Source organism: Chinchilla lanigera, unplaced genomic scaffold (genome assembly GCF_000276665.1).
Source record: "Chinchilla lanigera isolate Chin_1 unplaced genomic scaffold, ChiLan1.0 scaffold00009, whole genome shotgun sequence".
Classification (NCBI taxonomy): Eukaryota; Metazoa; Chordata; class Mammalia; order Rodentia; family Chinchillidae; genus Chinchilla; species Chinchilla lanigera.
In genome coordinates, this window is record NW_004955410.1 from 25,318,234 (window position 1) to 25,341,009 (window position 22,776).

The 22,776-nt window shown below is 35.9% G+C and overlaps 1 protein-coding gene and 1 pseudogene across 2 annotated transcripts in view; both read right to left on the reverse strand.

Annotated features, from left to right (window-relative positions):
• The window catches only part of Fam126a (family with sequence similarity 126, member A), a 67,753-nt gene that overhangs the window by 43,874 nt on the left and 1,103 nt on the right, over positions 1–22,776 (reverse strand). The window lies entirely within an intron of this gene.
• LOC102023239 lies at positions 10,002–21,430 on the reverse strand (annotated as a pseudogene).

Genomic DNA, 22,776 nt, shown 5'->3' on the forward strand with positions numbered 1-22,776 from the left:
TTTTCTGTATTTAAACTTCCTCTCTAATGCATAAGTTTCTTAACTTTTATCAGCATTATAATGTAGCAGAAACTGAGGTAGAACTGCCGAAGATTGAATCCAGATTCTACTGCTTACCTGTAGTATAACTTTGAGTAAGATATTTGACTTGCTTTTTCATCAGTGAAAAAGTGATCATCACAGAACTTAATTCCAAAGGACTACCGGGAGGATTAACCTTTTTTTTTTTGGTACTGGGAATCAAACTCAGGACCTTGTACTTGCCAGGCAGGTACTTGAGCCATATCCTCGGCCTGATTAACTTTTAAAATGCAAATAAAAACTTATAATAATTTTTGCATCCAAAAATTTCATCCATTAACATATACCCAATAGGAATGTGTACATATGTTCATCAGGACAATAATTTTTAAACAGCCAAAAACTAGGAATAAACCAAATGTCTGTCAAGAGTAAAACAGATAAAATATGGTATAGCACACATGGCATTGAATACAACAAAATATGTCTCTGAATGAACAAATTAAAACTAGGTCAGTGTCACAATTTTGGATAAAAGAAGACAGACAAAGTACTATACATCATCTATAATTATACTTATATAAACTTCAAGAATAGGCAAAATTAATTTTATTATAAGTTTGGACAGTAGCTGCTCTTGAGGGTCTTATCTCTTGGGCTCCAGTGATATTCTGCTTTTTGATCCAACAGCTATAGTGTGTACATTTGGTGCAATTCACCAAGTTTAACCGCTCATCATTTGAGCATTTTCTTGTGTATATATTACACATTAGTAATACAAGTCAACCCCAGGCTCCTTATTTTTCACCTGATAGAGATCAAGTGGGAGCTCTCTCTCTATAGCTGAAATCACAGGAATATTCACTGGTTTAACATGCATACAAACTCAGAGTAAAACTGTCCCTCGCCTCACTTCTTTGTCTCCTGCTGAGCTCAAGGGGGAGTCAGAGAAATGCTTAAGCACAACTGTCTGCCTTTGGTTCTCCAGGATTAAAGTCATAACTTCCTTCATCCTTATGGATGTCAGGTACCAAAAACAAAAACAACTACAGACTCCCATATGACACTTACCTTTCATACATAAATCTTCCTAACTCTTTGCACATCCTCTATCTGGATCTTATCTCCTGTCCCATCCTAACTGTGGAAGGAGGAAATCTCTCCACAGTGGCCTATGGAACCAACAGTGTAGTATCAGCAAAACCTTCACCAGTTCTCTGAATGTTGCTGTCTTCTCAGAAGACACTGCTTTCACTGCATGCAACCTTCTTAAAGAGTGCTTTTCCTCACATAGCCCTGAAAGAAACTACTAGGCCTAGAGGTAAAGTAGGTCGCTTCCATCCTCCATTTTACCACTCCAGATCATTCTCCTTCTTTCCCCTTGAACTATCCACCCAACACTGCTTTGAAGTTCCTGTTATTAATCAATTCCACTTCAACTGCCCCTGCCCTGCTCTATCGCTCACCATTTCTAAATGACCTTAGCTCATTATCACTCTTCCAAACTGCTATGATCATAACCTATGCAAGCTGTTTGTTATGTAAGATGTTCTCAAACATTTTGAGCACGGGCACCCCATACTCTTAAATATTGAGCCAACCTGAATGAATGCCTAATAGGCAAATCTGGGACAACTTGAACAACAAAACAAATAATACAGTATTTTTAATAATGTGATATTGAAATATAAAGTATAAAATAAAGAGGTGAGGCCACCCAAATGAGTAAATATGAATAAGAGATATATCTTCCTTACAGAAGAATTCCCAATATTAAATGTGAATTCTTTCTCCTCCAGGAGGAAGAGCTTAGTACCTGCCTCCTCACTGAGGGCAAGCTGGACATAGTGATTCACTTACAAAGAAAACAGTATGAAAAGGGGGAAGCAGTAGGTGTAGTAGAGAAAACTGGCAAATATTGCCTATATGAAGGTTAATATCAGCTGTAATGTCATATGAATATCATATATGATATAAAATTCTTTCCAAAAATCCATAAACCAAATATAATCATGTGAAAAATACTACAGGAAACTCAATGTAAGAATCCAACATGCAACTAAAAGCCTCTGAGGCTAGGCCTTAAGAAATCCACAGATTCAACATTCATGCATGTGGGATTCTCTCCTTCTTAGAATCCAGCTGCCACACTGTATGAAGCCCAAACCACCATGGAAGGCTCCATGAAAAAGAACTGAGGCTCTTATTGAGCTGCCAGCTGAGAGAAGAATTAAGCACCAACCATATGACTGAAGCATCTCAGACACACCAGCCAAGTAAAAACTTCAGATGCCTGCAGCTCTGCTACTCAGATTGGCTCAGCTAAATCTATTCAACCTCTTATTTGTAAGAGATAATAAATAGCTGCTATTTGAAGCCACTACATTTGAAGATGTAAGCAGAAATAAATAACCATTATATCATCTGAATCAAACATTTAGGACATATCACCTTCGTGCACAGCATTATGTCAACTCCTATTGCAGAATATGAGTTTGATCAAAGGCATAGTCTCTGCCATCAAGGAGTTAGATTTTCCTCTGAATATTTGTAATAAAACCTATTGTAACTAGGACTCAGTGTCTAAACTGTCCAATAAAGGTGGTTTCATTACACTAATATTTTCTCTTGCTTGATCCCTGTTGTTAATAATGGAAGACATTGTGAAAGAGTTAGCTAGAATTCAAAGTTTAGAGAAGTCCACGGCCACTGAATAATTCACAAAACTCACTATTAATCATGATCATCATAAATACTATGCATAATCAATGGAACAAACATGTCATAATTGTCACTATAGTTTATGAAAGCTTTTATTCATTTAGTATAAACACTGTTACTGCATATATATCCTGATGCTCGCTCCCCAGAATTTCCGAGATGTCAAGTCATTTTACTTAAATTTTTAACCCTAACCCTAAGCTTCATTTTTATTTTCCTGCTTTATATTATAATAGCTTTAAAACTTTTGATACACAACATAATAACTTATAAAACTCAATGCAATAAAGAATTAATGTTTGACAGAATAATTAATACTCTTATTGAGAATATCAGTTTAATATGTACTATTGAGATAAAACATTAAAGTTTCAAAGTTCTTTTTAATACTATGATAGACTTTTTTAATCTGTCTAGGATTATTTAAGCAAAACTCATAAAAATCAGGGTATAAATTAGAAGATTCTTTAAAATCCTGGCTCATCCTACATCTATATGAAAAAATAAATTATTCAAAAGCAAAATGAGCAAAATATGTAATATATAACAAAACTTATTATACTGTTAGACATTTTCACAGAAAGGTCTTTTTGTAGATGACCATAAAATGCTTATGTCCAATACCAATGTTGTCTCAAAGTACAGTACAGTCTAAATATATAGGTTGCTTTCATAATGTTGGTGTTTTCTGAAGGGATGATTTCTATCAATTTCATAGCAAAACCCAGGGCACCAGTCTACTTATAATACATGCCCTCAAATTAATCATAAATTTGGGGGCTTAACAAAACCTTCATTCCACAAAAAGTAGGGAAGAGATAGAATCAACAAGATTGGTAACTGTATAAAACCACCTAGAAACACATTGTCAGTCTATCAGGAAACCACAAATCATAAAACTCATCATAAACCATAGTATAGAATGTTTTTTAAAAAAATGCTGAACCACTGAGGTATGTGTTTGTTCCTCATTTCACCAACCTGGTTGCTCTTATATAAAAGGAATTTGTCAATACATTACACATGACTTTAGTCAAAGCTGTTAGAATTCTAGGAGAGAGAGAGAGGTAGAGAGAGAAAGAAAAAGAGACAGAGACAGAGACAGAGAATATCTGCAAATAATCTTGCAGAAATCCAAAGGCAAGAACAGTAGTAAAACAAGGGGTTCAGGAAAATTGGACCTAAAACCTAGAAACCAGAATGTAGATCTCCGTCTTCTAAAGGTAGTGCATCTACTATGACTTCTCTGCTTTGTTCAGTGCGTGTGTTGCATTCTTTATTTGCTGAACAGTTTTCTAACATCCCTGCCTATGGCCTGTGATGGTTATTTAAGCCTATCTTGACCATTCAGTTCCAGGCCCACACTCTCTTCTGTACCAAACTTGTATTTCTCAATTTCACAACTCTAAATTCTGGAAATAAACCTCTGATTGTGCCAGTTCCTTATTTGAGCCTGACTACACACTGACTGGCCAGTGCATAGATTGGCTGTCCTTGGGGCATATGTCTCACCTTGATCCAACCTTTGAGACCAACGGTCTAGACTCATGTAGATACAAGGGTTTTTTTTAGAAGTCACTTTGCATGGGCAGAAATGGTAAATATATCTAGTACTACTGTAAATATACTAACTCAGAAGAAATCTAACAAGCTACCAGGATACAACAGTTCTACCAGGGAAACCTAAAATTTTATATCTTTCCACAACCATCAAGTCTCATAGAAACAGCTCACATTAGGCTTAGAATCAGCAAAATTGCAAGACCTTTTTTATTAAAAACTGCTTCCCGATCACGTCACTCTTAACTTGTAATTATTCATTTCACTTTTAAGCATCTAAGTTACAATGTAGCCTTATTAAATTGGCTCACACATAATAGAAACAGAAACATTTGTCCAGTGAATAAATAAATGAACAAACTTTAAAATGTCTGCTAGCTTGGGCCCTGAATTTCCTTGTCAGATTTTAATATAACATTTATCCCATTGATTAACCATCCAAAGGAATATAATTTATCAATATATTACACATGACTTTAGTCAAAGTTGTTAGAATGTTAGGAGAGAGAGAATATTTGCAAATAATTGATATATTATACATGACTTTATAGCAGGCAATCACAGCAGTCAATAAAAGTCATCCTGAAACCAAAAAATGTTATACTAAAGGAAAGGTAAGGTATCAGAGCTACAGGCATGTTATAAGGCTATCCATGTAGAAGTAATTGTTACTGCTGTAGCAATAAATGACTTTTCCCAAAGTGGATATAATCTAAGTATGGACTCCAAACTAAATAAATATCCATGATAAAAATGTTTACTATGGGAAAGGAATTTGGGCCTATGGTAAGGGAGGTTTCAAGGTAGGTCAATAAAATACAAACTTCTGGAACAGATAATAAAAGAACTATCAAGGAGGAAAGCAGCAAATGTGTATAAGAATTAATTACCATGAAGAATCTGATTGTCCAGGAAGATGATACAGAAAAGAAAATAATTTCAATGGAATGAAATCATTGAAAGCCAGGTGTTTTGTTTGTTTTGTTTCTTGCAGTATTGAGATTTGGACCCAGTACCTCGATCATGCTAGGCTAACACTCTACTACTGAGCTACATTTCCATTACTTTTCACTTTATTTTGAGACAGGGTATCACAAAGATGCCCAGGATAGCTAAAAAATTGCAATCCTCTTGCCTTAGCCTCCCTAGCAGGTGCAATCACAGGCATGTAGCACTGTGCCCAGCTTGACAGCCAGATTCTCACAGGGACCTAACTAGCAGAGAGAAAAGTGAAAGCAATGATGTGGGCAATATATTTACAGTTATGAAGCAAAGAAAAAAAGTAATTTTGATCATTATAATAAAGACAATACCATTAGTGGTACATTTTTTCATGCTTAAATTTCTCCTACATAATCATATTATATATAATAACCATATTATAAATATAATCATATTATATAATCATATTCATATTATATAATAATCATAATCATATTATATAATCATAACATAAAAATCATATTATATATAATATGATTTCTACCTTCATGGTCTCACTCTTCTTATGCTTATATTCTAAAATGCAAACTTTATATATTAATCAACACTAGTCAAGGAAAATATTCTTTTATTAGAATAGTTAATGTGGCTCTTTGAGTGGATTCATACATATTTTATGTCATTGGCTTTAACCAGAGAAAATAACTTTGAACTTAAAGTACTCTTCAATCTCTTTTAAACTGCCTCACAATCTACTTCAAGCACCGCTTGATGTAGAAATCTCATTTACATGCTGTTCAAATGATAAGAGTGATGGTTAGCATTACAAGACTGCAAAGAAATGACTTTTTATGCACTAGAACATTCATAAGCATTTAAGAATGTAAATATAGGCTTAAAAAAAAAAAACAGTACTAAAGGTTACCCAGAGCCTCATACACACTATGAAAATGCTCTATAATTCCCCATCCGGTCTCCATTTTTAAAATTTATTTGTTTGTTTATGAAACAGTGATTCTTCTTCATTCTCCACAGTAGCTGGGATTACACACATGCACCATCACACCTGCCAAAATGTTAAGTTTTCCTTAAGAGTAAAGCCCTCTAAGTGACTTGTGTGTATTTGTGTGCTGTACTGGAGATTGAGTCCATGACCTCACATTGAGCTACCTCTCCAGCCCTTTTTGTATCTTTTATTTTGAGACACAGTCTCACTAAATCCCTAAATTGACCAGACTGGGATCAAACTTTCGATTCTCCTGCCTCAGCTTCCCAGATGTTCAAGCCATCACACCTGGCTGCCAGAGAATTTCTTACACGTGTGACTAAGTAGCTGCTTTCAATTTGTTACTCAAATAAACTATAAAAGTACACGGGAAGATTAAAAGTCTATAATAATTATTTTTAATATCACAAATCCCCAGAAAAATTGAAAAACTTCATCAGTATGTATAATTTTAAAGTTTACTTTTGAAGTCATATATTTTCAAATAAAAGTCATTTAAAATTATGCTAGTAATTCCAAAGTTCAACTCAGATATTATTAGCATAAATGCATATAATATCTAATGAATAGTTGTTGAATAAAGGAATAAATTTCACTCTTCATTATGCTTGTCAAATCTACCATCTGCTTTCCATCTCCACAGCAACACTCTGAGCCTCGGCCTTTACCGCCTTGACATGGGGTGCTCATGAAGCCTCCCTGCTCCTGGCTCCATGTTACTGTCACATTCATCGTCCTGAAACACCACTTTTCTCCTGAACACATCATAACATAGACCTATCAGATCTTCCAACTCTCATCCACCCTAAAATGTGACTATAATTTACCTGTCTAAATTTCACTTATATTCTCCAAAATACACCAGCCCACTCTAGCCTCCATTTGCCATGCTTTTCCTCTCTGTTATGTCTTTTCATTCCTCAGCTTTTTACAACCTACCAGGAAAACCTCAGGGCTTGTGCTGACGAGGTGTATGGGTTGCCAAGGCAAACTGTCAGAAGAGAGCTATAACACAACTGTGAGCCACAACAGCATCCTTAGATGGTTTTAAAGACTGACTGATGAATGTAAACTTGGCTTAGAAAAATTTCATCGGCATTTTTTTTTTTAAGAATCCTAAAGAATTTATTAATCTAAGTTATGCATTTCATTAAATATAAAAATACCACAAATGAATGATTTTAAATGTAGTAAGGAGCAGAAATCTGTAACAGCAATTATTGGCTGGAAATAAGATTTACTAAAATGTTTGTACCATCTTTTACAAAATATAAACACAAAATATAAATATGTTCAGTTTTGCCTCAGTAAATTAAAGTATATTTAGTCCTGACACCTAAGGCACAAATTATAAAGCCTGGTGGTAGATTTTTAAATATTGCTGTAAAAATTCTGAACCATAGAAGTTATCTCAATGGCATTCATTGATATGATTATTTTACAACTACCTCATAAGTTGCACAGTGGTTGGAAGGGCTTTTTGCTTATTCACTAGATCAGGACCTCAAGTTGACAAATTTATCATTCATCTCTTCTCAAATTCATACAATTTGTTCACACTATAGCATGCCAGAACCAGAGTGGGAACAAATAAATAGGACTAGGTAAAAATAAGACACAAACTGGGAGGTCGTAGTAGGGGATAATGCATTCAAATATTTTTATATACGAAGTCAGTATTACCATATAATCAAATTACAACATTAATAATTCAAAAACCCCTGAGCACTTACTGAGTAAAATGCAAAATGTTTCTCTTACTTGGCATTATTGGCAAAAGAACAATAAAATCTGGTCTGTGTCCATAAAAGGGATATAATCCAGATGGCGGAGGAAAAGAGGGGATAAATGAGAAAAACGAAAAATGTAGTAACCTACATTTTGTTTTGTTTTGTTGTTGTTTGTCTTTTTGAGACAAGGTCTTGCTTTGTAGCATAGGCTGGCCTTCAATTCACTATGTAGCACAGGCTGGCCTCAAAGTCACCAAGATCCTCCTACCTCAGCCTCCCCAGCACTAGGATTACAGGTATGTGCCACCACACCCAGCATACCCTACATTCTTGAGGGGAACAATCACAAGGGCTAGTATCATGACAAAATTAAAAGAAATAAACAAAATCAGTAATATATAGTTCAAACAAGACTTTTGCTTATTTACTAACTATAAAACAATCACAAATTTTTTATAAAAAAGAAAAGCTATGAACACTTTATTTTTTTATTATTTTAAAGAGTAAAAGAAGGATAACATAGTAATGGGGGGCTTACCAAATTACAGACAAAGTGGTAGGAAATTATCAATGGTTGTTGTTTTATATATTGTTATCTACAAGATAGTTTCTCAGGAAAACAGACAAATAATAGTGAGTTACAGACAAAAGTGGTAGAAGATTATCAATGGTTATACTATACTTTGGTATCTTCAAAGTGGTTTCTAAAGAAAATAAATAGAGCTACACATGAGTGACCAACTGAATAATCATTGACTATTCTCAATGCTTGTTGTAGGAAACACATAGTATTAAACATACATCCATTTACGAAACAGCATAGGAACAATACAAACATTACAGAGTTATGGACAGATTAGTAGGAAAATATCAATGGCTGCTGTAATACATGGTGGTATCTTCAAAGTCATTTCTCAGAAAACAATGATATGCAAGAAAGATCTAACAAGCAGTTATAGCCTAAGGGTTGTGAAAAATAGCATATTACCTCCCCACCAGTGACTCCTTTCTCTGAGGTATGACAGCTGGAAGGAAGGCCAGGATCGAAAAGAAGGACCGAGAAACTTGCACCTGTGTCTAGCAACAGGCTGTTTTCTTGTTCCTCTATAGTCATGATTACCAGAGGCTCCTCCATGGAAATGACAGTCTGGCCAGAGGGAGAAGGCAGAGTATGCTCCGGGCCCACTCATTCCTGTTGGACTAACTGGTAGGATGGGTCTGAGTTTTGGGGCCTCCGCTTCAGAGGGCAGACCAATCTCCAGTGGTCACCTTTGCATTCAGGGCATGGCCCAGGGGGCTTCTTAGGGCAGTTCCTCTTGAGGTGGCCTGGATTTTAACAGTGGTAGCAGATGAACCTAGTCATTGAGTTCTTCTTGGGGCCCCAAGAATCAGACTTAGGGTCTGTTTCTCTTAGTGCTGCAGCAAAAGCAGATGCTTTTTCTCAGTCTCTTTGTTTTCTCTCCTTGGCCTCCTCCTCATCACAGTTATAGACTACTGAGGAGACAATTCTTACTAAGCTCTCAAGTGAGCCATTTGGGGCAAAAGCCAGTTTTTGTAGCCTTTTCTCTCCAGCCTTCCAGCACACTGGGACCCTGCAACCACTTAGTGTCCTCTCCGCAACCGTCAGCACAGGCAGCAAGAATCTCAGTGCAGACCTCTCCAGAGCTCCACGCGCTCCTCCACTGCAGCCTGTACTGTCAGGGGAAAAATGGTTTCCGGGGGTCTCCCCAGGTATTGCACAAGGTCCTCCTGGTTTCCAGCTTCCAAACGGCTCTCATGACCCCGGTCAACTACACCTCTGAGTCTTTGGGCGTAGTCTGTATTCTCATGTTCTCCGAGTCCTTGTTCAGCAGCTGCCCCTCAGCTGTAAGATGTGTTTTGTTTTGTTTTGTTGTGGTACCAGGGATCAAACTCACAACCTTGCACTTGCCAGGCAGGCGCTTATGCCACTGAGCTATATCCCCATCCCTGAATTTTACTCTGTTTTGTTTTTATTTTTTTTTGTTTTTCTTCCAGTACCAGGAATTGAACTCAGGACCTTGCACTTCCCAGGTAGGCACTATGCCACTGAGCTAGATCCCCAGCCCCAACGCTTTATTATTATACCTACTATCTCCACTAATGCTTCGTTTATTGACATTTTCCCCTCACCTTTGGTAGGTATATAAACTATTTATTAACAGAAAAGGCCTACAGGCTCATTTCTTCCTGGACACACTCACAGTGCAGCCACATTGTCCAGCGGTTGTGGTGTGCTAGCCTCTGACTCAAAGGCCTCAGAAGTGCCACAGCACACTGTGAGCTCTGATCTTCAGTCACTCCAGGTCTTCACAGAGCTTGTTGTCCAGACCGTTGGCCAGAACCTGGCTGTATTTCCCACCCTTTACATTATTCTGTGTTCAGGAACCAGTCTGAGATCATGTACTGGCACAGGCCCTGCATGACAGTGATCACACACTCCACCTGGTACTCAGTGGGCTCTCTGGCCCTCTTTATGAGGTCTGCTTTCCTCAACACCACGAGCGTATCTTCACTCCACACCCTTAATGGCAGTGATGGCAAAGGCTATCTTCTGCTGCCCATCGATGTGGGGTACTTGCAAAATGTGCTGGAGCTTCTCAGGGATCACTGAAGATAGGCGGCTGCGGCAACTGAGGCAGCTAGGTCTCTTGTTGCAGGCCTAGTTTACTAAAGTTTTTAATTGCTGCATTTAAATCTTTCCCACATAATTAAAAGAAATGTTCAACCTTCCAACTGCTGATATCCTATTCTTCAAAAGAAAACAGTAAATTGTATATTATTTCAAACTTTTTCTATACTATATAAATAGCAGTTCAAAATTTTACTCTTAAAAATTATTGAAAATGCCAAAAAGACTTTATGGTGGTTATTAATACTGATTACTTTTATCATATGTGGAAATTTTTAATGTCAAAGTTTTAAATAATTATTCATTTAATAATAATGATAAATGTATTACATGTCAATATAAATAACATTTTATTAAAAATATTTTTCTAAACAAAAAGTAATGGGTGACATTGTTTCACATTTTTTGCAAATTTCTTTAATAACTTGGTTTAATAGAAAACTGATCCTCATAATTGTTTCTGAATTTAAGCAGACAATTATTTTTTATTGTTAAACAGAAATAGAGAGAGAGAGAGAGAAAGGTAGGTAATCTCTCGATAGCAGCCACATGGAGAACTATAAAGTCTTAAAGAAGGTAGCATACAGAAGTGAAAGTTTTCATTTCACAGACCCAGCTTTGCCACTGGTTTGCATCTGATTTGGAGGAAATTGTTTCAGCATCTGCCTCAACTGGAATGAAGAGCGGGGAGGATAAGAAATTATATCACTGTACCTGGGAGTGTAGCACAGTGGTAGAGTATGTACTTAGCATACTTGAGGCCCTGCATTGAATCCTCATCACACAAAGGGGAAGAGAGGGGATAAGATGGAAAGGGGGCAGGAGAACAGAATCACTGATATTTACCACAGTGCCCACATATCAGTTATAGGGGTGCTCCAAAAATGTACAGGTATGACATAAATTTGAATCCCAAAATTAGATCAAAAGTCTTACTTACCTCCTCATGAATTAGAGTTTTTTGTGTTGCTTTGATTTATCTTTGACAAAGACAATTTTGCCCCCCTCTGGAACTCAGAATTTTATTCCATTCTTTAATTAATTTAATCTATCCTACCTTCAGAACTCTGGTAAATGGCCTCTAAATGGTAAGTGTTTTATTTATGTCTATATTCAAAATTTTCTGTTTCACAAAATATCTCAAAATAATATTTAAAAAAATCAATGAAACATTGCACTATTTGTTATACTACTCAGTTTTAAAATAACAATAAGAAATACATGGTTAAAATGCACATATTCAGCTTACAGATAAAGCACTTAATGAAAAAAGGTAAAAATGGCTGTGGCAGTTCAGTACGACTGGTTGATGATTAGTGGGTATGGCAACTACCAAAGCAATGGCCCTGAGCCAAAAGATACTGCTTTACCCCTGTTGACAATAGCACTGGGTGAGTAATGCAGCTAATATTATGCACAAGCAATTAGCTCAAATTAACATTGTATTTAAAAGTATTTTACTCAGTCTTCTTCCATTTTCTGCTTTAAAAAAAGCAACCAGGTCTATTAGCAGAAGCTTCTTCACACTCAAGAACACAAATGTCCTATAAACACTTTCTCCTTGCCAAACCAAACAAATTCAACTGAACTAAAGAATTAGCCAGCTGGTTACCATTGTCTGTATTTGGGAAATGGGAGAGGAAGTGATTAGTTATTGCTCTTCTAAAATATCAAAATTTCTCTCTCCCATGCCTTGCCTAGGGGAAATGTAAAAAGCTCCAAGATTTTGGCATTAAAGCCTGGCAATCTATAACCTGGGAGTGGACTAATTAAAGCCATTTGAGATTCTGTTGCATGCAACTATACAAGCTGTCTATCTACATTAATTTAATAGAGCTACAATAACAAAGTACCACAGTCTGGACTGATTAAAACACAGAAATTATTCTAAACTAGGAAACTTAAATCAAGATGCCAGCAGGTTGTTTCTTTTTAAGAGGTATGAGAGAAGAACATTTTGGGCCTTTCTCCCTGATTATACATTATTGTCTGCTCCCTATTTTCACATTGTCTTCCTTCTGTACGTAACTGCTATTTCAATGGCACCAGTTTTACTGGATTAGGGCCTATCCTAATGACTTCATTTTAACTTAGTTACCACTGTAAAGATCTATTTCTAAATACTTACATTCTGAGGTTTTAGAGTTAAGACACCCACACACACACATAAGGGGATATAAATCAACCCATTCCAGTATCAGTGCTGTAACCAACTGAATCCAGCAATTAATCTGGCTCTTCTTTTTTTTGCATTAAACATGCCTAAATATCATCCACTTACTCATAAACTATTGCATGTCTACTATGCCCTAGATGCTAACTTTACAAAAATAAATAATGACATAGTAGCTGACTTAGGGATTCACAGTCTATTAGGAGAGACAAGAAAATCTAAAACACAGCAGAAGCAAGCATCCCTTAAACCCTTTTGAAATAAATCAAGATAAATTAGGGTATAAGCAATAAAATAAAACAGTAAGATTAAATGCTATGAGGAAAATGAGCAGTGTAAAAGAAAACACAAAGCAAACACTATGTCTCAATCATTTTGCTATCATTTACCCCTCTCCCCTCTCACTTTCTCAACATAATAGCATACAAAAATATACTTTCCAAAGCACCGCTCTACTTTATTTCCTTAAAGCTTTTTGCAAGCTAAGTGGTAGTTTTCCCTGCTGCAATGCTAGGGACAAAAGAAAAGAGAAATGTCAAGAGAACCAAATTCCAATTAACTTGTGAGTTGATGTTTCAGCGTGAGTCATTGCCCTTTAGTAAGTTGGAATGAGACTCTCAACCACTGAAGAAGTCTGCCAATTGAGACCCAGATGTTCAACAGAAAATGGTGGGGTAAAAACAAAGAAGCAGTGAGAAAGTGCAAGTAAACACGATTAGCGGCAGGAATGCCTACTAATAGACCATAATAATAAAACCAAAGGATTTCAACTGCACAAAATTCTATTTGATTTTTCTTAATCAGAATTTCAGTAGATCTTATTGATACACAGTAGTTGCTTTTCTTGGTTTAAAAAAATTATAGTAATCAAAGCAGAAATAAACAATTCAGTATGACCATATTGATGGATATTAATTGGAATAATAATTTGTTTTAGCAGAAGTTGAATTATAAAATTATTTTTTAAAATAACATCTTCAATAATGATCTTATACTAATATAACAAAATGTACCCTAGACACTTTGTAAATGAGTATGAAACTAAAATTGGCAGAGCAAAAATTTCTGGAGTAGTTCCTCTCAAAGTACTTGAAACTCCTATGAGAATATTTAATGCCTAAAATATTTTAAATATTTCTTTTTCAGCTATGTATTGTTTCTAAAGAAAGGTTTTATTACAAAAATAAAACATCTACATGGACCTTTTGGCCAATAACTGATTGATGGAATTCAAATTCAACAAATCACATTAGACTACAGTAAACTCTTTAGAGCTTTATGACATGGTGACATGAAGAATATCTGTTCCGATTATCACTGTAACCAACTTAATATGATTTCCATGAAGAGGCTGGCCTTTCTTAAGAGCTACCTGAAATTGTATAACATACTTGTAATTCTCATTGTGAAAGTAACAAATATACACTTACTTTTCCTGATATGTTCTTTCTCAGCCTGTCCTTTCTTTTCAAACTATCATTTTAATGCGTAATAAAACATCTAATCTACAAATAAAAGTACTAAAAATTAGATATTATCTGAAAGGAAAGCTTATTGAAAAGATCCCTTTTATAAAAGTTTAAATAGAAAATACAGTTAACAGAAAGTACTTCAAGCATAATTAAAATTTCCATTCTTTTCTATCAGAGAAGTCATACCTTGTATTTCTCTTACAGCCTCCCTCGTTGTGTTTTAATACAGTTAGTAAATGGTGGAAGCAACATGGCATAATGAAAAGAATGCTAACTTTAGAGAACAAAGGAACTCATGACACTTTTCAGAATGCTAACTTTGGAAACCAAATAACTCATGCTACTTTCTAGTAAGTTACTTAAGCTTTCTAAGTCTCAGTTTCCTCAACTATGAAAATGGGTGATAACATCTACCACATAGGAATGTTTTAGGGATTAAAAATAATACAAATAACACATCCCACATAGTAAGTGGTCAAAAATATAGCTCTAAACATCACCAACAAAATATCATTTGAACAACTGAGGATGTATTTCAGAATCTTACCATTCTCGTGTGTGTGTGTGTGTGTGTGTGTGTGTGTGTGTGTGTGTGTGATCAGATTCTAATGCCCCTCCAGCTACTTCCATCCACATTTATTCTTCACTGATAACTCTGATGTAACAGCTTCACCTATGGCCACCACCTCCAGCTCCTTACCTGCCTTTACAGAATAAACTCCTCGGACCTTATAACCAGCAAATCTACCAGCTCTTTCTCAATGTTCATCTAACTTCACAGCAAGTGTCTTCTCTTCTGAAACTCTTATTTCTTCACTTCACTGACTATTATTCTGATTCCATTACCCACCAAACCCTTTTCTAAATTTTCTACACTTCTCTAAGAGTCTGTGTGATTTGTACATTTTAGTTGATGCTTCTACCTCCACCCATTTCTAAACTATTATCACCTTTCCCTCCATTCTCTTATTAGGGCCCACTTAAAGCTTCATAATTTCATGAAACAGCTTTTCCCTACTAAAGTGCATGCTGCTTTGTGGACTATGTGGTCACCCTATCTACCACAGTAACATCTATCAAGTAGCACATCAGCAGGAACCTTGAAATTTAGATTTCAAAGGGCATATATGTATAGCTAATTCAAAGGGGTCATAATAGCTACTTTTTAATGCCCCAGCAGAAGAAAGAGGGGGAGTATGAGTCTGCTTGTCTTGTTAGAATCAATACCTTGAGTTAACTAAATATTAATTTATATTTCAAAAGAGAAAAAACAAGAGTTCAAAAAGATAAAAATAGAGTTCATAATTACTTGCTCAATTTAGGCACTGTTAAGGCTTACATTATTCTTTAAAATTTCCAAGGCTATGCTATACAAAAGTAAAGGTAAATCTTCCAATAGCTGAAACCTAAAAATAATCTTTACAGTGCAATTTAAGAACTGATATAGGGTTCAGGGATGTAGCTCAGCAGCAGAGCACCTGCCCGGCAAGTGTAAGGCGCTGAGTTCAAGTCCCAGTACCGGAAAAAAAAAAAAAAAAGATATAAAATGTTTCCATTAAGCCAAGCACAAATGGATGGATCCCTATCATTTGTGTGAGAAAGCCACTAATATTCAACTATCAAAAGACTCTTTGTGCAAGAAAACACACACCAAATAAACATCACTTACCATTTACTACTAAAAGGCTACTCAGATGTAAGGCTCAAAAAACAACAAATATTTGTGCCACAGTGGAAAAGTGTTATGCTTCCAAAACTCCTTCATCTCTTATATATGGTACACTTAGCATAACATTCTTTACAACATATTAACAGAATTGAGGAATGAAAATTAATCTGGAGAACCCACTAAATTAAAATGTAAATTATATTCAGTACATTACACAAATATCAACTTTAAGTCTCTCCACCACCTCCCACTCCATCCCAGGATCATCTATTACAACTATACAAAGCTGTATTTGTTAAAATAGAAGATAGGACATCAACACAGAACAGACCAGTAATAATTGATAGATTTACTAAAACTGGAAGCTAATTGTGTAAAGAGGAAAAATACTTAATAAGATACTCAAATAAAATGATGTGATTTACTTCTCAGTAATAGGAAGAGAGGGAAGTATCTTAAGTAGGAAAAATTAAGAGAACCAATTTAAAAATCTGGGCTATGACATCAGATAGGAACTGAGCCTCCTGCTACTTGACTAATGGTACACTAATCTTGTACAAGACTTAACCGCTGCATCTCAGCTTATCTGTAGAACAGGAATAAAAATCCTTCATAAAATGGTACAATTAAATGAAATCAACTATGAAAAGCACTGAGAAAGAATATGCTAAGATCTCAGTAAAGTGTACCAAAGACCTAGACATTTTTATAACTAAACTATTTCAACCCTTCCAAGGAAGAGATGAGTTGCCAGAGCACCAGGAAAAATGGAAAGTTTCCAATCTCTCTCTCTCTCTCTCTCTCTCTCTCTCTCTCTCTCTCTTTCTTTCTCTCTTTCTCTCTTTCTCTCTCTCTTTCTTCCTCCCTCTCTTATAAAGCTAGCATATTTTTAAAAAACCAAAGTGTTAAAAAAAAGTCATACAAAAGACACACTGAGAGTACTCATAGCGAATTAAATATAACATTACTTTAAAAAGATAAGCTACTATCAAGCTTCCTTTATCCCCCAAAAAACAATATTGGGTGAAATCTACTAGTGAATCTTCTAATACAATTCAACAAAGAGGTAAAAGAAAAAAAAAAAAAAAACATACTATCATTTCAATGTATATTACATGGACACGTGATGAAATTACTACCTCGGTTTCAAAAATAAAAAAGGAATACAAGACTATTTTCTTAACATGCCATAACAAAAATTTTGAGTACATAACTGTTAAGCCCTACAGGCATTCTCATTCAAATGAGAAATGAGCTGAGGATGTTCACTATCATTACTAGAATTTAACATTATTCTAGAAGTTCTGGCCAATGCAATAAAAAAAGAAAGAAGAATTAAATGCTGGCAAGAAAAACAGATAATCATCATTTACAAATGGTATAGCTATTACAAAACTGAATAAAAACTATTAGAATTAAGAGTTTTCATCACATGAGCAGTTAGAAAAGTGTATGAAAATAACTTCCATATTCCATCAGACAGATATAATCCACTTTAAGAAATAATGAAAAGAGATCTTATTTACAACTGCATCAAGTGCTCACTTCAGGAGCACATATACTATAATTGCATCAAATTCTAAAATATCAAAAAGGGCCAGAACTGACATAACAAAACTAGAAACTGTGTGAAGAAATTCAAAGCTACAGTTTTGAGTCATATAAGATGGCTTGAAGAAGTGGCGATAATTTTATAGGAACAGCACGTTTATTTCTAGAAAATTTAGATATTCCAATAAGGTAATTTGGGGACCTAAATAAATTACATTTAAAAATATGAAAAATATGAGAAATGCTGAAATGTTTTCCAAAAGATAATCACAAGAACTGCTACAACCTCAGTTTATAATTACTGGAACAAAAATAAACAACCCAGTGAAACAGAAACATAGAAAAGTCAATTACATATAGGTAGGTAGACTAGATGCATATAATTTGGTATTTAAAACCTCCAGGAAAAGATAATTGCTCAATAAATGGTATTAAAAGAATTTATTTGCCACTCTATGTTAGAGTACACTGCAAATAGGTGAAAGATATATTTTTTAAACTGCGAAATTACTACAAGGAAATAGAGCGAATAGTTATATAACTTGGAATGTTAAAGGCCTAACTATCATAAAAGAAAAATTCTGCTAGATTTAACCATTTTAAAATGTTAAAAGTCTGTTTAAAAGAAAAACATACCAAAAACAAAATCAGAATGTAAATTTAAAAATGGGGAACTTATTTCCAATGGAATTTGACAAAGGTGTAACAACTGAAGCTATAAAGAGCACGCATAATTCAGTTTTTAAAAATCTTGAGTATCACAATAGACAAAGGAAACCAACATATCTCATAAAAAAATAAATATTTGTCACTGATAATCCATGAATATAACAATTATATAATATTACTGTCAGATGAGGGTTAATTGCTAGTGCTGACAGTTGCAAAGGTATGGACACATTCAAGCACAACTAATACAGATGAATTTATCCAACGTTTCTGAAAGGCCATCTATTCATATGTGTTAAAATCATTAAAAGATACACATCTTATGACTTCAGGACTATCCTAAGGAAAGGACATGGGCAATACTTAATCAATGAAGAAGCTAACTGCTATTTATTCTAAACTATTGAAAAGAGCTTAAGGGGCTGGGGATTTAGCTCAGCAGCAAAGCTCCTGCCTAGCAAGCACAGGGTTGTGAGTTTGGTTCCCGGTACCGGAGAAAAACCAAAAACAAAAAAAAAAAAAAAAAAAAAAACGAAAAGAGCTTAAATTTTCAAAAACCATTAAGGTGGTTAAATAAATTTTGGTAAATCTATAAACCAGACTATTAGATGCACATTGTAAATGATGTTTTGTAGTAAAGAATATTTTATTGACTTGAATAAGCATTCATAACCTATTAAGTGTAAATAAACTAGTGACAAATACCATGTCTCAAAATTTTTAAATGACAAAAAAATAGAATGGTTTGTGCTTAAGAAAATGTAAACACCCATTTTAAAAGACCTATATGGATATTCACCCAAATGTTAATAATAAGTATCTCTGGGTGAAAACATTAAAAATGTTATTTATTATTTATGTAGTCCTGAATTTCCCAAATTTCCTACAATGGTTATGTACTAACTACAGTAGTAATTAAGAAAATACAGAATGTTTTACAATATTGTTGTGACTATAGTAACAACATTATCCAAAATTATGCTAACACTGATATTCCTACTTTTTTAAGGCTACATCAAAATTAGGGATATCTTTCCTGTCTAGGTGAACTCATACTTTGATTTTTTTATCACAATGAAAGAAATTTTCAGAGGTATAAAAGACAATCCAAAAAAAAGAGACAAGACAGAATGTTTCAATCCACCTTTATTTATGATCAAGTAAAATCCCAAATAATGTTCAGAGATTTGCCATTCTGCTTTCATTCCCCCAGCCAAGGCAAGACTTAAGGATCCAGGAACAAGCTCTGGATCTCTACATTCAAATCTTGACCAGAAATTTTAAAAATAAAAGTATAGGGGTAGAAAACATAGGTATTACCTTTCTCAGGATAAAAAGTAATGGGCCTTCGACTACTTTCAATCACAAGTCTTCTCTGTCTCCTTTTGGAGAGAGAGGAATGATTTTTCTCCCCCAATAATTTATAAGGTAATACCTAAAAGGCAAGCAAGCAAGATTTCTTCTGAGCCAAATGCTTTAAACAGGAGATTTTCAAGTGTTAAATGTTCTGTTTCCCCAGTGCAGCCTAACTCTGAGAAGGCCAAAAAGACTGGCAGTACTTGGCTCTCAACAATAAGCAATAGACAAACTGTTAATTCCATCTGCCCCCCACTAAAAAATGACAAAGCATTACCCTGGTGGTGCCAGGGGTCTCAGGCTCCATATAAGGGGTTTTTCTGAGGGCTATTCATTTTCACAGTATTGAGATTTTCTCTTAAGTTCTCTGAACATGTAAGAGATACTTCAGAGAACCCATTGATATTACATGACAACATTGCTAATAACAAAGAAACACATTGTCTTTTATATCATATTCTTTGTTAGAGATGTTGCTTTCAAAACTCCTTTTTCTCACTGATCAAAATTCCAAATTCCTTCCATTTCTAGTCCAATAATTACTACGTCTTTCCTGAATCACCTACTTCTTTGTCTCTACTCTCACTTTCCCTATGAATGTAAACAAATGAACATAATATTCTTTCACCTATTCTTCTGCAGTGGTTTTCAACCATGCCTGTACATCGAAATTATTTAGAGAACTGTAAAAAAAAAAAAAAAAAAAAAAAAAACTGGGGCTGGGGATTTAGCTCAGCAGCAAAGCGCCTGCCTGGCAAGCGCAAGGTCGTGAGTTCGGTTCCCGGTCCCGGAGAAAAAAACCAAACAACCAAAAAAAAAAACAAAACAAAACTAATAAACAGTGCAAATAATCTATACAGACAGAAAGTACATGAGCGACCAGTGGTTTCCAGGGGATGAGAGAAAGATTACAAAGGGAGACAAGAAAACTCTAAAAGATGTGGATATGTTCGCTATTTTAATTGTACTTATGGTTTTATGTTGTAAACATGTCTGACATTAAATTGCACACTTTAAATATGTGTAGTTTATCATATGCTGGTTATATTTTATAAACCTCTTGTGTAAATAGGGCAGTTGGGCCCTAGCCCACTGCCATTGGAATAAGGGTGGGGCTCCTTCTGGAAATCAAAATTCTTAAAAGCTCTCCAAAAGATTGTAAATGTGTAACCAAGATTGAGAGGCAGTTCTCTACAGCTATCATTTTTCTCTTTTCACTTCAGTTTTCTTAAAAAGCCTCACTCACAGGCAACTAATGTATTAACTACCCTTACTTGCCCAGTCTTCTGAAAACTGGTTTCTAAACCTCCACCCACTTACAACTGTGTTTGTTAAAGTCAGTCCTGGACTCCTAATAGTCACTCCTCACTGGGGTCTGCTTCTTTCTTGATACTTTACAGCATTCAAAATTGTTGTTCCATTCCTCCTCCCTTTGAAAGTCTCTACCCTTAGCATCTCTCCCGATGTTTTTCCTACCTTTCTTTCTAATGACCACTCCTCTCTTTCAGACTATTGACCAGACTACAGTAGTAATTAAGAATGGTCAGACTAATGACCAGAATAATGGTCAGAAAGTAATTAAGAGTGGTCAGACTAATGACCACTCCTCTCTTTCAGACTATTCTACCAAACATGTGGTATGCCTGCTCCAAACTCAACCACGACCTATTAGATTCTACCTCATTTTAGTGAGAATCTAAAATACAAATCCAATAAATGGCTTCTCATTCATCACCTTCCATCCAATCCCTTTAGCTAAGAGTAAAATGCTGGGGACTGACTCTCTACACCCTCACTATCCTTATCTCCCACCATTTTCCTACTGCATCAACCCATGTCAATGTCAATGTTGTTGGCTTGTCAACTGTCAACACGGGCTTGTCATTGCCAGTGACTTCCCTACCTTCCATGGTTTCTCATCCTCCTTGCCTTCTCAAAATTAATCCTCCTTCTGGAAAGTGCTTCATTAACCTTTGCACTTCAAAATTCTGCTGTGTGCACCCAGTTCCATCAATGTCCAAGGTAAGCTGACATGTCCTACTCTACGCTCCCTTACTACACTGGGGATATCTCTGTTCACACTTATTAAAAGGTATAATAAATGTTCCTTTACTATAATGTTATAATACATCGTATATTACACAATCAATTTCTTTTTTTGGTACAGGGAATCGAACTCAGGACCTTGTGCTTGCCAAGCAAGGCACTATGAGGGGGCTGGGGATTTAGCTCAGCGGCAAAAGCGCCTGCCTGGCAAGCGCAAGGTCGTGAGTTCGGTTCCCAGTACCGGAGAAAAACCAAAAAAAAAAAAAGCAAGGTACTGTGCCACTGAACTATATCCCTGGCCCACAATTAATTTCTGAGGACAAGAGTTATGACATTCATTTCCAAATCCCTAATACGCACTGAGTCTAGGGCAATGAAATGTTAATTTATGTTTGATTTGATATTCAAAAAAAGTCTTGAATAACTAAGATTTTAAAGATTTCTTAGGATGCATTATTTATAGATATAAATTTATTATTTATAAACTCATTATAAACAAACCTCCCAGGATTATCACACTGACACAAGGTTATACTAATCCGTGTGACTATGCAGCTAAGATTTTACACACTGAAAATCTCCAACTGTAAAGCGTTACAAGAACCAAACATGTGGTATACCTGCTCCAAACACTACCGTGAAATCCAAAGGACAAATAATGTACACAAGGACAAGTGGGCCCTGTTGCCTGTAGTATAGAGTCTCTAAGATAAGGAGCGGCTGCCAGAGGAACGAACTCCCCCTACCTGAACGCGGCGGCTGCCAGGCGTGTGATAGTGTATTGCTCAGAGGACCGAGTCTGTGCGCTATGAAACCACTAGGGCAAAATTAAAATCTTTCAGGAGCGCCTGAACTCTGAGGGCACAAAGCACACGTGCACCCCGAAGGGCGGATACCCAGTTTTGCTGAGGAGGGGAAACTTGGGCTCTTTAATGCAACAATTTTCAACGAGAAGCCCGAACGATTCTCGGGCAGGATAAAAATCAGCCGGAGAAGAAGAAACTCGCGCCGTGAAGGAGGCAGGGGCTGCGGAGGTCGTCGGCGTAGGAAATAACCAAGCAAGAAACTGTAGCTGCTTTCTGAGCCCGTCTGCCCTGCGCGGGACCAAAGGAGGCGAGTGCAGCTTTGAAAAAGGAGCGGGGCGACAGGCACCGTCTCGGCCCGCGGACGCACGGCCGGCGGCGGCCTCCCCAGGGTGCAGGGCGCGGGC